Raw genomic sequence first — 15,575 nt, forward strand, 5'->3', positions numbered from 1 at the left:
CCAAATGATGGTAAGTATGCTTCGTTCAACCACGTCCCTCAACGGCCACAGTCATGGCTTTGTGTAAATTATTTCCAGTGCACAGATTCTACACGCACTTGTTTCTGAAACTCAGCCTTCACTTATCCTAGATGAGCTCTAGGGATCTGTAAATAGACAGTGATGAAATAGGTTGGTCATCCGGATTTCCTGGCTGTCTCAGTGCTCAACCATCACCTCAAACTCTCCCCAAGGTACCAGTGCTGCTCAATTTCTAGTTAGACGATCTCTTCACTGTGTGTATCCAGATAGAAATGACAAACTACAAACACAGCAGGTACAGATTCTAGCTGATGCTTGGCTTTCACCACCAACTCCTAGTGTGCTTTTTAACACAAGAATTAGATTTTCCTGCCACGATACTTCGTTTGGGGGATTTTTTTCCTACCAAGAGAAAAGATGGTAGTGGCCACTGAAATACCATCATGCTGTTCAATTTTGAAAACATTTCTCTCATGTAGGGCCACGGCCTCCCCCTGTGACACGTCGTTGTAAATTAGAAAAATGCCCCCCTTCTGGGATGGAATTAGAAAAGCCACTCTCTGAGCAACAACCACCACTCAGGTATACGACTTGGCAAGCAGAACAAGGACAGAACTTTGGCTGCCCCTGGTCAGATGGCCTGGATCTCAGTGTAATGCAGGATCTGATTTGGCATTTGTGGTGGCTCTGCTCTTGGGGTGGTTTAGAGCAACTGGAACCACTGGAAACCTTTCTTTTGGGGTCATCTAGTTGGAAGCATCAGGAAAAAAAGACCACAGAAAACCCTGAACTGGAGTCATCCAGTACTTCTATATCCATTAGATTACTAAAGAAAATTGCACCATCTTACTGGCTGAAAGCTTTTTGCATTGTGGTACCCAAGTCTTGAGACCCTTCTCTCTTCTTGGTATTTAATGTGACACATCATATTTAAGAGGCTGGGTCCCTGCTGAATGTAGTCAAAGTTGAATACTGGGATGCCTATCTCCTTTGCTAAAAAGTAGCTTCCTTGCTCTCATCCTTCTTGTACTTTATCCTCATTCTTTGTTCTTGACTCTTCTTTCTATTGTCCGCACTATGTCTTGTCCCCTTACCTCAAATTAATGCAGGCTCTTGTGTCTTGGTAACTATCCTGGCGGTGTCGTGTTCCCTCCATCTAAACAATACCTTCATGAACATCATTAAGTCATGAGACTTCTGTCTCACCTGGGCCCTCAGTACCTCTCGAATGTATACTTTATCCCCAGTCTGGCTTGGCTGGGGACAGTTCTCTCTGGCTTTTATCCTTCCTCACCCAATCTGGGCCCAGGCTCACTCTTTCAACCCCACTCTTACCAGCACTATGTATTTATTTTAATCCTGTGTTACAATTATCTAGCTGAGATCAGTAACGTAGGTCAACCCAGCCATTCCCTCATTGGTTTCTAGTAATGCTTCACACCAGTGGTCCTCAAATGTCATCTGGGCATCCCTGAAGGTCCTTCAAACCATTTCAGGGGATCAGTGAGGTAAAAGTCAATTTTATATTAATACTTATATGTCATTTGCCTTTTTAAATACTCATTTGCTCTTAGAATGTGCAAATGAATTTTCCAGAATGAATACAGAAGCAGATATGAGAGTCTACCTATCTTCTGTTTGACCGTATATCACAGAGTTGCAGAAATTTCAGAACAATGCTACTCTCCTCACTAATCTTTTTGCTTTCCACATACAGTTATTTTTCATTAAAATGTTGTATTTTAATGTGTTAATGTGTAATGGGTTTATTTTTTAAATAATCAAATACATTTTAAAGTTTTCAAAGGGGCGCCTGGGTGGCACAGCGGTTAAGCGTCTGCCTTCGGCTCAGGGCGTGATCCCGGCGTTGTGGGATCGACCCACATCAGGCTCCTCTGCTATGAGCCTGCTTCTTCCTCTCCCTCTCCCCCTGCTTGTGTTCCCTCTCTCGCTGGCTGTCTCTATCTCTGTCGAATAAATAAATAAAATCTTTAAAAAAAAAAAAAAAAGCTATATGGCAAGATTTTATAGATGTTATGCATAAAAGCTCTGTGGGGGCCCAACAGTTGTGAAGACAGAAAGCAAGATGTCCGAAAATCACTGTTGTAAAACACGAGCTCACTTGTGAACATTTCAGGAAAGTGATGTGCGGGGTGCTTCTCAGTCCAGATCGCGTGTCCCACGGCAGTTGGATAGGTGAGTGTGGATTTCAGGACATGGATATGTGATGATGTGTTGGAGCTTTGAACCTTTGGTGTGTAAGTGATCATTTAAGCAGTAGGTGTGGTTGAAATGTCCCAGTAAGAGGAGAATTAGGACCAATTCCCAAGAAACAGCAACCTGAAAAGATAGACAGCAATAGAAGGGTTTGCAAAGAAGGCCCCAGTGAAATGTCTAAAGACAGAAAGGAATTGAGGTGAGTGCAGTATTACAGAAACGAAGGGGCAAGTGTTTCAATAAGAACAAAGCGGTCAGCAGTAATTCTAGCAAATTCTCCCATGGGATCAAGTAAAAGGGGACTTGGGTGACCTTGGTGAAAGACGTTTCAGGGGCCTTAAAGGGAAGATATTGGCAGAATTTACATATAAGTGGTTTTAAATAAAGTAGAAAATGGAAGCTTGACCGTAGCAACTCTGAAAAAATTTAGTTAAAAGGGGAGGAGAGAGGTGATATGGTAACTGTGGAGAAGGGAACACAAGATGGGTCAGGATTTTCTATCAGGGAATACTCATCTACCCATGAAAGTGGCTTAAAGATCTATTTATGTCATTATTTCCATGTGTCTCTTTCTTGTATAATTGCAAGTACCTTGAGTTAAGTGCTCTATTTAACACCCAGTTAGATGTTCTTAGCATCTGCTACCTATCTGACAAATCACAGAAAGGTCCTACTTATTGTTTAAATTAATTACCTCTTTTACTGTTTTTTAATATAAAGCAGGCTTATCATTTTAGATAAGGGAAATAAAGAGCTAGGTATCATCCCGTTTGAAAGAAGCCTTAAAATGTTTATGTTAATAGGCCATGGCAGCTAATCGATATCTTAGGCAAAAGGCTAACATATAAAAAAATCCTTGGGGTGCCTGGGTGGCACAGTTGGTTGAGCAACCGACTTTTTTTTTTAATGTTATGTTAGTCACCATACAGTACATCTTTAGTTTTTGATGTCGTGTTCCATGATTCATTGTTTGTATATAACACCCAGCGCTCCATGCAATATGTGCCCTCCTTAATACCCGTCACCAGCCTATCCCAATCCCCCACCCCCCTCCCCTCCGAAAACCCTCAGTTTGTTTCCCAGAGTACATAGTCTTTCATAGTTCATTCCCCCTTCTGTTTACCCAACTTCATTCTTCCCTACCTTCTCCTACCAATCTCCCTGCTATTCCGTGTGTTCCACAAATAAGTGAAACCGTATGATAATTGTCTTTCTCTGCTTGACTTATTTCACTTAGCATAATCTCCTCCAGTCCCGTCCGTGTCGCTGCAAATGTTAGGTAATCATTCTTTCTGATGGCTGAGTAATATTCCAGTGTATATATGGACCAGATCTTCTTTATCCAGTCTTCTGTTGAAGGGCATCTCAGCTCCTTCCACAGTTTGGCTATTGTGGACAATGCTGCTATGAACATTGGGGTTCATGTGCCCCTTCTCTTCACTACGTCTGTATCTTTGGGAGTAAATACCCAGTAGTGCAATGGCTGGATCATAGGGTGGCTCTATTTTTAACTTTTTAAGGGACCTCCACACTGTTTTCCAAAGTGGCTGTACCAACTTGCATTCCCACCAACAGTGTAAGAGGGTTCCCCATTCTCCTCATCCTCTCCAAAATTTGTTGTTTCTTGCCTTGTCAATTTTTGAGCAACTGACTCTTGATTTCAGGTCAGGTCCTGGTATCAGGGTCCCAAGATCGAGGCCCACGTTGGGCTCCTCCCTCAGCAGGGAGTCTGCTTGAGATTCTCTCTCCCTCTCCCTGCCCCTCCCGCTTGTGCTCTCTCTCTAAAATAAATAGATAAATCTTTTTTTAATTCCTTAAAAATGCAACAAAATATAAATCATTCTTAATCCTCAGAAAATGTGTATTCCTAGTTCCTCCCTGATGAGAGAATGTGTATTAAAGACGTTTATTTCAAGCCAGTGAAGTAGGGAAAGCAGAGGAGAGTCACCAACTGTGGGAGCTCTGAGAAAGGAATTGATTTTTGACTGATGTAAAGAAGCACTCGATTCATCTATGTGTATCTAGTAAGTGGAACTTTGAAATCCTAAATATACACTGTAGTTGTCAACGGTGATCTTTTAAAGGTCTATGAAGTATTAGTGAAGTGAAATCATCACAGAAAATCATATGTTCAGAAGAAAAATAAAATGAGCCTAATTAAAAGGGATGGTGATTAAAATTTACATGTCCAATTCATAATTCTTCAATTATTTTCATGACAGTACTCTAACATCTGTGTACAAAAAAAATTCCATTACAAACACAAGACACACAGGAGCCTCTCTAGGCTCAAAAATAAAACAAAATTATGCACAACTGAGAAATCAGCAGCATGCTAATGACCATTTGTTTTATTCATTTGTGAGATGGGTAATTGGTGAAGTGAATACTGTCTACCATAATTTTTCATTAAAGAAACATTTTTCTTTTAAACTAGCAGCTTGTTTTAAATAGAGCTGAGCCAATGACAGGTTCTCAAAATGCATCAGTAAATGGGATCCAGCTCTAATTACTGATACAAAACAGTCAGAACTAGTCAAGTCTTAACTCTTTCAGTATGTGGGTAGAAAATAGAGCAGGGACTGCACTTCAACCCTGTTTGTCAAGGACATCTACCACATTCTTCATTCCCCATCATCTTTGGATGGCCTTTCCCTTTGGGAGGAAATGTCTGCTGTGTGATCATTACCTTTGCAGTGTGACAGTCAGAAGGAAGTTGTCAGCCTCCTGTGCAGAGAGCGTGAAGGCACGTGACCAGGGCGCCACAGTCAGACACACCTGCTGAGCCTTCCACTCAGAAACGAGCCACGGAAATGGCTGGACGCAGGACGTGGAAGCAGGGACAGTGTTGGCTGCCCCGAGGTGACAGTGCTGGGTTCCTGGTGCCGGAGTACAATTAGGGCTGCTGGCTATGCGTGCCAGGCACGCTGACTGTCTGGTATGCGGCACCCAACAGAGGCACTGGGCACAGTTTCCGCACTCATCTAGTTCCACGTCGGGTTTTGGAGGATTACTGCTAGAAGCTTAGTCTTGAGTCTCTTTTTCCCCCCCAGTGAATCTATTAACCTTCTGATATTCTTAAATACATCGCTTTTCTGATTCAACTAGTCAGAACAGAACCTATTGTTTACATCTGCTAGGACTGAGGTGCCATGGTAGCTCATAAATTGGGGGGAAAATTTAAGGTCTAGCTGTTTCTTCGAGCTATTTGAATCTTTATTGGATGAACTTACGTTTCTACTCTTAAACGGTAATGAAACTGAGCAGCAAAGTCTAAGAAGAGTTGTGTGACCTGTGGAGATTGGGATTTGCTTCGTACCACCACCATTGCTAGCTGTGGCTAAGTGACTTAACCTCTTTGATTATTAATTGTATCACTTAAGATAGATGATAATATCTAATAATTATTAGGATTAAATGGGATCTTATTTATCAAGTATTAGTGCAAGTCTTCATACTTCAAGCTGAGAAAGAACTTTGATTCTGCTTTGGCTAATGCCTCATAATGTTGGTGAAATTTCAGTTACTGACAATCTAATCCACTCAAGCCACTTTACACAGAAAGGGATTTATATTAAAGGATTAAATCACTTCCAGAATGTCTGGGAGGGCTGAAGAAATGGAGTCAAGGGTGAGCTTCTAGAAAAGCCCTAAAGCCACCCTCAGCATATGCTGCTATCCTGGTTCCGACCAGGAAAGTGTAGACTCAGGAAGCTTTCTGCTCACCAGGAAGCTTTTACTCAAGCTGCTGGCTCTACCAGCTGTGTTATACTCAGGACACTACCTGCTGAATCAGAAAATCATTATTTAGTCTCCATCGAGCTAAAAATACGCTTATTCTGGCCTATTTTTGAACTCTATATAAACAGAACCATAAATTATACACTGTTTTGTGTCAACAATCCACCATGAGTTTGTGAGGTCCGTTCATGCTCTCTCTGCAGCAGTGGGACCATTTTTTTCATTGCTGCTTAGCTGGGTAAGGTTGGCAGAATAATGTCTCCCTGAAAAGTCAACATCCTGTGACAATGTTACAGCCCGAGGCAAAGGGAAACTGATTTGCACATGGAATGAGGTTGCTAATCAGCTGAATTTAATATGGGGAGAGTCTTCTGATTACCCAGGTGGGCTCGTGGTAATCACGAGGGTCCTTAAAAGTGGAAGAGGCGGAACGGAGGTCAGAGCGAGCAGTCTGGGAAGGATTCGGCTGGCTTTGCTAGCCTTGGAGAGGAAGGAAATGAAAATGTATGAAATGCAGTCGTGAAAAGTGAGTGTCCTCTAGAAACTGGGAAACACACGCTTCCTTAGAGCTTCCAGAAAGGAATACGGCCCTGTCGACCCTCGATTTTCGCCTGGTACGGCCCGCATTGGACTTCTGGCCTACAAAACTATAAGAGATCACATTTGTGTGGTTTTAAGCCACTGAATCTGTGGTAGTTTGTACTAGTTTGTGGTAATTTGTGATTTTATAGAAAACTAATAGGCAGGGGTTCTCATCCTCAGCCCCATTGACCTTTTGGATCAGATAATTGCCAGTACGTGCCGTGTCGTGCATTAGGTGTTACCTGTTACGTGTGTATGTGTTAGCAGCCACCCTGGATTTCACTCACTAAATGCCATTAGCACGTCCACTAGTTGTAATCAACGATGTCTTCCAGACATTCAAGATCACTCCCAGGTAAGAACCAATACTGCACAGTGTTTTACTTTATAAATATGCCACAATTCAGCCAATCTATTATTTGAAGATTTTTTGGATTGCTTCTTTGGGGACCATCTATATATGTGTTTTGGTTCATATATGTGCAGCTGACTCTTGGATATATACTGAAAAGTGTAATCACTTGGTCACAGAGGATGCCTTTTGTACCAATCTGCAATTCTCCATGCAATGTGTGAAAATTCCTGTTGCATCCCATTCCTGCTAATATTTAGCCCTGCCTGCCTTTGTCACTGTAGCCATTTTCTAGTGAGTGTGTACAGCATCTTCTTGTGATTTAAATTTGCATTTCCATGCTATCTACAAAAGTTACGGATCTTTTAGATATGTGTGTTCCCACCACGATAGCCTTGTTTATGAAGTGTCTAATCAAATCTTCAGCCTGGGATTTTTTCGCATTGTCTTTTTTCTTTTTTGATTTGCACAAGTTGTTTTTATATTCAGATACATGCTCTTTTTTGGATATGAACTTATGTTGACTGGGTGACTGACCTTAATTATCTCGGTGCAGTACAGTTGTTACCTAGTGGGGTGAGATTAAGTCTGGAATCTAGGTAAAACTCTGTAGTGCCTCTTAGGTAGGCATTTACCTTCATGTTTGTATTCTCAACACCGCGAGACTGCCCAAAATTCTCTTTTCCTTCGCAGAGTCTTTCCAGTATGATTGGGTAGCCTCTGTCTCGGTGCAGCTGCCCCGAGGAGAAACGCCTTGCAGTGTTGGGCTCTCATCTCCGTCCCTCCCTTCTCTTCCACATCTTGGTCATCCCACATCTAGTTTTTGTCCCTCTGGACCTGTGCGGTCGCCCAAAGCTCCGTCGGCATCTCTGCTTCTTATCTGTAGTTCTCCACCTAGTTTCCCTGCCCGCCTCCCCAGTATCCCCAACTATAATTGTGAAATACCTGGAGGGGAAAAGCAGTATTCAGGTCACTTTGTGATCTTGTTTCTCATGTTCAGGTTGCCGTGGGAACTCCCTAATATTTTCAAACAGACAGTTTTGTATTTTGGAGTGATTTTGTGTTTGGCTAACTCTTCTCAACAGGAGAGATGTTCTGCTGAATTCCATCCTAGCTGGACACATAAGTACCACAGTGGAAGTTTAAGGCCTGAGGTCTCAGGTTCATTATAATCATCTCAAATATCCTCCCTTTCATTTAGTATCCTTGTTCTCCACTGTAGTTTAGCCTTCCGTAATACTAAACTGTTTCTGAGGTTCAGCTATGGCAGCCTTTGTAGCCAGTGATAAGAGACTCTTTCGGGAAAATCATAGTCCTCTCAACCTCTGACTGAGCCTTGTACGGAGAACATCAAACTACGAGTTGGTTCTTCGCTCTCTTGTGTAGTGTGGTTAGAAGCGGGGAGCCCCCACCATGCTTGTGCTCTTCATGCTCAAATGGTCATTGAAGTAGCAGCCAGGTCTACCGAAGAGTTAGCCTCGTTTCACGTGAAATGACCATACGTGAGAATTAATTGTTTTCCCATGGTCTCCTCTCATTTCATGTTCGTGCAGTCCTTTCCAGGTAACATGACTTGTCCCAGCGCCCTGTTTCCTGGCGAGTTCTGTGAGCTGCATACAGACGCTGTTACAGAGAAGTGTATTGTTTTCAGAAACAAGCAGTCTTTGCTCTCACTTCAGAGGGAAAGGTTGACTATTTTCAGAATGGTGAAAAGAACCAAAGAAATGGAGTAGGCGAAACTTCTAGGGAAAATAGATCAAAGCAATACCTAAGACTGGCCATTAAAGCGCCTGCCACATCTGCAATGATCAGCGAGCTGCGGACTCTTTGTATCTCCAGAGCCATTCGCCTCTGCAGCGTCCTGGACCGTCAGAACAACTGTCAAGCCTGGCTTCTCCCTCTCTTCATCACTTTTGAATCCAAGTCTTGTTAAGAGTACACTGAATTGGCAAAATCCTTTTCAGTTCTCACACCCTCCCTGTGAGCCGAGGGAAATGCGGCCTCAAGTTTCCAGCCCTTGCAGTTCAGGGAAGTATCTGAGAAGGAGCTGGAACTAATAACAACCAGTCTGCAGTGTGCACAGATCCACTCATGACCTATTTCCTGGGGCATAATTGTTCTTTTTTCACAGTATTTGGCCAGAATGTCTTGCTGACAGGCCCCTTGCACTGTGTGTCAATATTGAAGTGATTGTGTCCTCCAGACCTTCTCTCCTTGTTTTCTGCTTCTGAGAATAACATTGGCCCAAACTAGAAGCCTGATGGGCAGCCTGGGTGTTTTCCATTTTTGTTTCATAACAGCTTTCCCGGCCTATTTTAACAAGCACCCGGTACTGGGGACTCTGTCTCCTTAATATTATGTGTTTCATCTTCTCCATTCTCTCTGCTACTTAATTCATTTGGACTTTTTCTTTCTTTGATAATTTTCATAGCCTTTTCATTGTTCTTCTTCTCTCCTCTCTTTCCACGTACTCCTCTCCACACGGAGCGCATCCTCCCCACTACTGGTGGAGCTCTTCATTGCTTTGCCCGGCCTAGTCAGTTATGCACCCTTCAGGATGCGTACGCACCCACATAGAACGACTGATAGTTCATTCTGCATTTTTCTACTTCTTTCACTTTCATTTCTAATATTCCCTCTCCCTGCAAGTTCTTTTGCTCTCCATTCTTTTCTTAAATCCTGCCCATTCTTTAAAACTCTGTTCAGGGGCACCTGGATGGCTCAGTCGGTTAAGCATCTACCTTCGGCTCAGGTCATGATCCCAGGGTCCTGGGATCGAGTCCCACATTAAGCTCCCTGCTCAACGGGGAGTCTGCTTTTCTCTCTCCTTCTGCCCCTCCCCCCATGCTTTCTCTCTCTCTCAAATAAATCTTTAAAAAGCAAACAGAGAAACAAAAATTCTTTTCATGTGCCACTTATTCCATGAAGCCTTTCTAAACTCCGGCTTTAGACGTGCATGAACTATGACAGCCTCCCACAAGCTGTTCCACCATGAAGGCTTTAGTGGTCTGTTTCTTACCACTAGACTATCAGATCCTTGAGGGCAGGTATGCTGTCTAGTAAACTTTGCTTGCCTAAAATGTAATGTTAGTAGCTGGAGTTGAGTAGTCAGACATATTTGTGAAAAAAAAATAGTGATAAGAGTAGAAATCTTAGTAATATTTTGCAAGGCCTATAAATAAGATGATATTTTTGAACGAATTGCAAGCTGGAATTTGATAATCTGTTTTCCACAATTAGTAAGTTCTCAGTGTTGACAGCGAGCAACAAACTTGACTAACCGGAGCCAGGAAGCTTTGTCTAAGAAAAAAAATTCTCTGTTCAAGTGGGGTTCCAAATATTTTCTAGAAAATTAATGAATGCCACTTCTCATAAAATTAGAATTTCAGGGGTGCCTGGGTAGCGCAGTCGTTAAGCGTCTGCCTTTGGCTCAGGGCGTGATCCCGTCGTTCCGGGATCGAGTCCCGCATCGGGCTCCTCCGCTGGGAGCCTGCTTCTTCCTCTCCCACTCCCCCTGCTTGTGTTCCCTCTCTCGCTGGCTGTCTCTCTGTCACATAAATAAATAAAATCTTTAAAAAAATTAGAATTTCACTGTCATTAATAGGGCATAACCATCATGTTGAAATCTTCCATAATGTATACATACAAAAAAAAACCACCCACAAGTACAATAAACTATATTAGGATTAAATTCTCACATAGGTCACTTTTTCTAAAGTATTAGAATTTTTTAAAAAATTAATTCTGGCATTGTAAGGTGAAGTAAAAAAAGAAGTTTACCTTTACTGAATGTATTATTAAATAAAACCATATTCCTTTAAAAAATTTTTCAGAGGTAACACACCTCACTGATCTGACGCACTTATTCTGAACGTAATACAGTCTTTGGTATACAAAGACCACACTATTGCCCAGGGACCAGTAGAGCATGTAGTTTCCTAAAGAGATAATAAGCATCCAGTTGTGAGTCTAAGTTGCACCAAACCTAGTCCTGGAGTTTCAAACAAACAGCGTGCATTTTCTAAATGTCCAACTACAATTACAGGTTTATCTCTGCCTTAGAAGTAGAGCAAAGCCAGGTTCTCACCAAGGTGTTTATCAAACTGCATTCAAAGGAACATTGATAAGATTTTAATAGGAGTTCTTGAAAATGGCAATATGGCAAATAAACTTGGGGTGCTGCGTTAAATTTGAAAAGACTTGTTTTTGTCTTTGATTGTGTTTGATTTTTGTAAGACTTCTCAAAGTCTTCATATGATAAGAATTTTGTTGATTCTCAAAGTATTAGAATTTGCAGTGTCCCCAAATTTACCTGACCACAGAATTATCTCCGCTCTCAAATATCCACACTTTTTTCTTCTTCTCAAATAACTTGTGTACATTCTTCAGACCTCAATTAGGGAAATGCTATCCTAACAAAAAAATAGAAAATGACAGTTGCCAGGAAATCTTGACGACAGCATTTTATTAAAGAAAAAAATTCAAAACACAAAATTGGACCCCATGAATCAGAAAAAATTCTGCAAACATTTACCTTTGAAAAAAAATGAGTGATAAGAATAATGTCTTTTTACAGAGTCCCTTCTCTGAAAGAGAAACAATGGCTGGTTTCCAGGAAAGGTTTTTTTCTTTTTTTGTTCGGCAGAATCCTACCTAAATTCTCAATAAATATTGTCAGAAATGAAGTCCTCCCTTAGAAGTCATTTCTGTATCGAGTAGCTGGCTCGAACGGGAATAGCTCTCTTGAGTCTCAACTAGTCAGGAGCTGTGCTCCTGGCATGGCAACCTCGGAGAGATTTGCTAAGTTCACTTGGCATTTCAAAACTGCAGTACTGAATCTATAAATGAACCCATAAACAACTAGATGCCAACTAGATACCAATTTCTGCTTATGGTAACTCTAGTTACTTTTTTGTTGAGATATTTATATATTCATATTAAATACACCATTTTTAAATGCACAATTCTGTGGTTTTTAGTTTATTTATTAACATTGTGCAAGTATCAACTAATTCCAGAACATTTCCATCACCATCCTGCAAAATACCTCCTACCTGCTAGCAGCCACTCCCAGTTCCCCCCATTTGCTCAAAACCACTTTGTGTATTTGCATATTCTGGAACTTCATATGGATGAAATCACAGTAAGTGACCTTTTGTGTCTGGCTTCTTTCCCTTAGCTTAATGCTTTCGAGGTTTATCTCTCAGTCCTTTGTTCTTTTATTTCTGAATAATATTCCATTGTATGAACATAACACATTTTGTTTACCCATTAACCGTTTAAGGGGCATTTATTACCACTTTTTTGGTTATTGTGAATAATGCTGCTATGAACAAGTTTTTATAGACACATGTTTAGTGTACAAGTGCTTGGGTGAGTGTGTGTTTTCAGACCTCTTAGAAATGTACCTAAGAGAAATTGCTAGCTCATATAACTCAGTGTCTAACTTTTTGAGGAACTGCCGAAGTCCTTTGCATAGAGGCAGCACGGGCTTTTCCTCCCATCAGCAATGTAGGAAGGTTCCAGTTGCTTCATATCCTCATCAACATTTGTTATTTTTCTAAAAATACAAAGAACTCTCATAATTCAACAATAAAAAGGCAAATAACCAATAAAAATGGGCAAATGATTTAAATCAGCTGTTCTCCAGATAAGATATATGCACGACTAATGAGTTCATGAAAGATGCTCACCATCATTAGTCATGAAGGAAATGGAAAGCAGAACCACCAGAACCACCGCATGTAGCCCTTTCGAGCTTGAACAGGACAATACCCTGCATTGTTTTTTCTTATTTTTCTTGAATAGATCCATAGTTAGTGCCAAGGCAACTAACTTCGCCAAGTACTGAAACACCCAGTGGTCTTTGTCTTTCTTTGCTGTACGCAGTGATATCCAGCTTGCCCATTTCATGATAAACCTTGCTCCCTTCTCTCTTTAGTGCAGTTTCTACTTAATGCACATTATCAGAGATAGGGTCTATATTGTTCCCTGTATGTTTCCTGAATCCATGGTAACTTTTTGTCACCATGAAGGTATTAATGTATTTTTAAGAGAACACTTCACCTTTCAAACAGTATTTGACTTCATGTTCTTTCTGACTATTGCCTGCACACCTTCACTATTGTTTTCAAGTCTCCTAGCGTTTTATAGTTTAATCTTTGATCCAAGAAGCCTTCATTCTTAAATGGGTCATAGTTCTTTTCCAAGAGCATTCAAGAGCCTCAATTTTAAAACACAGTTAAATATAACAATACAGCACTGGCTAGAAGTACAAAGGTGATATTTTAGAGTGTATCAGAGAAGATATTAACATTTTGTATCTCAAATTTATGAAAATTATAAGATCGTCTTCACAATTATGGATGTTTTTGAGACGTGCTTCTGATATATGCACAACACTTGCACACAGACTTCACATGTTTCTAATGAAATACTGGCAGAAAACCCTTTAGAATAGGAAGTAGTGACCTACTTAGTTTTTTCTGAATGTTCTATCTTTGAGGCCAAAAATTTCACAGGTAAAATTTTCATTCAAAAGGTAATGGGAAGTACTTAGAAGTATCACTCTATGTGCATGTGAAAACCTTTTCTTCATGACAAGGCATAATAAGATCATTTTTATATATAAGCCTTGCTCTTTTTTGCACGCCAGTAAGAAAAATACTACAACATATAATTGCTTTAAAAGAGGTCATTAAAAGTGAGAAATATATCTTTGTACAACATTTCCACTTTTACAAAACTGCTTTATTTCCCAGTCCAGAGGAATTTGCTGAAGCGTGCACATAGATGCTGGAGAATAAATTATGAGAGACCATATTGGCAGTACTGACTTCAGACGCTTATGTTTCTCAGTGGAATTTTGATGAATGTCTTCAATGTATATTTATGCATATTAACAACGTTTGAATTCCTCCTTGACTATAGTACTGCCTCTGAAATATTGAGCTTTAAAGCAGACTTAGAAGGTTTCATTAAAGGTGATGTTTTCCACCTAATCTCTGGGCATACGCTTGCTGTTCCTCCTCGTCCGAAGTGGCTCTGTATATGCTAAAGAAAATGATGTAAATTCTAGCTCCCTACTTGCAAATATTAATAACTCTGGCAAGGTTGAAATGCATTTTCTTTTCCTCACGTGCATCTTATTTTCTTCAACAGTCATCTGCATTACATAACCTGTCTTGTTTCGGGGCAGAAACGTTTCATTTTCCCCTGAGAATCATTTCACAAGGTAGGACCTGTGCCTCCTTAGGAACCAAGGCATCCCATGTGAGGTGACCTTTGGTTTGTAATCCACTCTCGATCCACCAGACAGACAGTCAGTACTAGGCAGAAATCTGCAAGACCAGTATCCATGACTTGAACATTCAAAGGACTTTTAGAGCAAAATTTATTTATTTCATTAGTAAGAGGCTACATTTTGCTCTTATGTATTCCATCTCAACATGTGGTCCTCTATTAGGTATGCTGCCTTGCGATGATTTACATTTAAAAGGGCATGCAAAGTAATTTTAAAGATATTTTCATCTCCTCTCACTGCTAACAGATTTGAAAAATGAAATGTGCTTCCTCTATTACTGATTTTTATCGCTTTCCTTGTGGCAAATGCAAGTTCTTATCTCTTGACTTTTAATGCACATGTCAGCATGTTCCTGTTTCATTTGCTCTCTCATTGAGCAGAGAGCTAAAAACTGATGGCAAAATGTGCAGTGGGATTCCAGAACTGTCCATGAACTGCGAGTTCCTCTTCAGCGTAATCCATAAGCATTAGACCAATTCTCCATGTTCACATCAAGCCTGACCATACCCTGGATCTCTGGGGCTACAACACGCCTCTCATCCTTTGATCTTTCTGAAGGGCTTCTACAATACAAGAAGAGAAAAAATTGTAAGGACCAGTGGCCATGGACCACTATGGGAGCTATCTTCAAAATTTTCGCAACTTTCTGAAGATAGCCACTGAACCACTAACTCTACAACACTCTGTCCATGGAGATATCGATGGGATCCAAACATCATGGCTTTCTGGGATCAGTGCTTTTTCCATGCCTTCTCAACTCATATTTAAAAAGCAGGCAATTTCATGGGAATTTTTAAGAAATGTAGGTTTAAAAAATTATATGCAAACAATGAATCATGGAACACTACATCAAAAACTAATGATGTACTGTATGGTGACTAACATAACATAATAAATAATAATAATACCATCAAAGAAAGAAAAAAAAATTGGAAATCAACATCAGAAAAAATCAAAAGCATTGAAGTGAACAGATGAAAGAACAGAGATTTTATGTTCTAATTCAACTATACTTGATAGTATTTATTGAACTCTCATTGGGTATAAGGCTATGTCTTAAGTGCTCTAAATGCATAACCTCATCCAGTCCTTACAACAAGCTAATGGAGGTAGATAATATTATCATCCCCATTTTATAGGTAATAAAAGCGATAAGGGGTAGCATTCCCAGGATCATAGGCTAATAAGTAGTACTGTGATTAAGATTAAAAATCTCTCAGGGCGCCTGGGTGGCACAGCAGTTAGNTAAAAGCGATAAGGGGTAGCATTCCCAGGATCATAGGCTAATAAGTAGTACTGTGATTAAGATTAAAAATCTATCAGGGCGCCTGGGTGGCACAGCAGTTAGGCGTCTGCCTT

Source organism: Ailuropoda melanoleuca, chromosome 3, assembly GCF_002007445.2.
Source record: "Ailuropoda melanoleuca isolate Jingjing chromosome 3, ASM200744v2, whole genome shotgun sequence".
Classification (NCBI taxonomy): domain Eukaryota; kingdom Metazoa; phylum Chordata; class Mammalia; order Carnivora; family Ursidae; genus Ailuropoda; species Ailuropoda melanoleuca.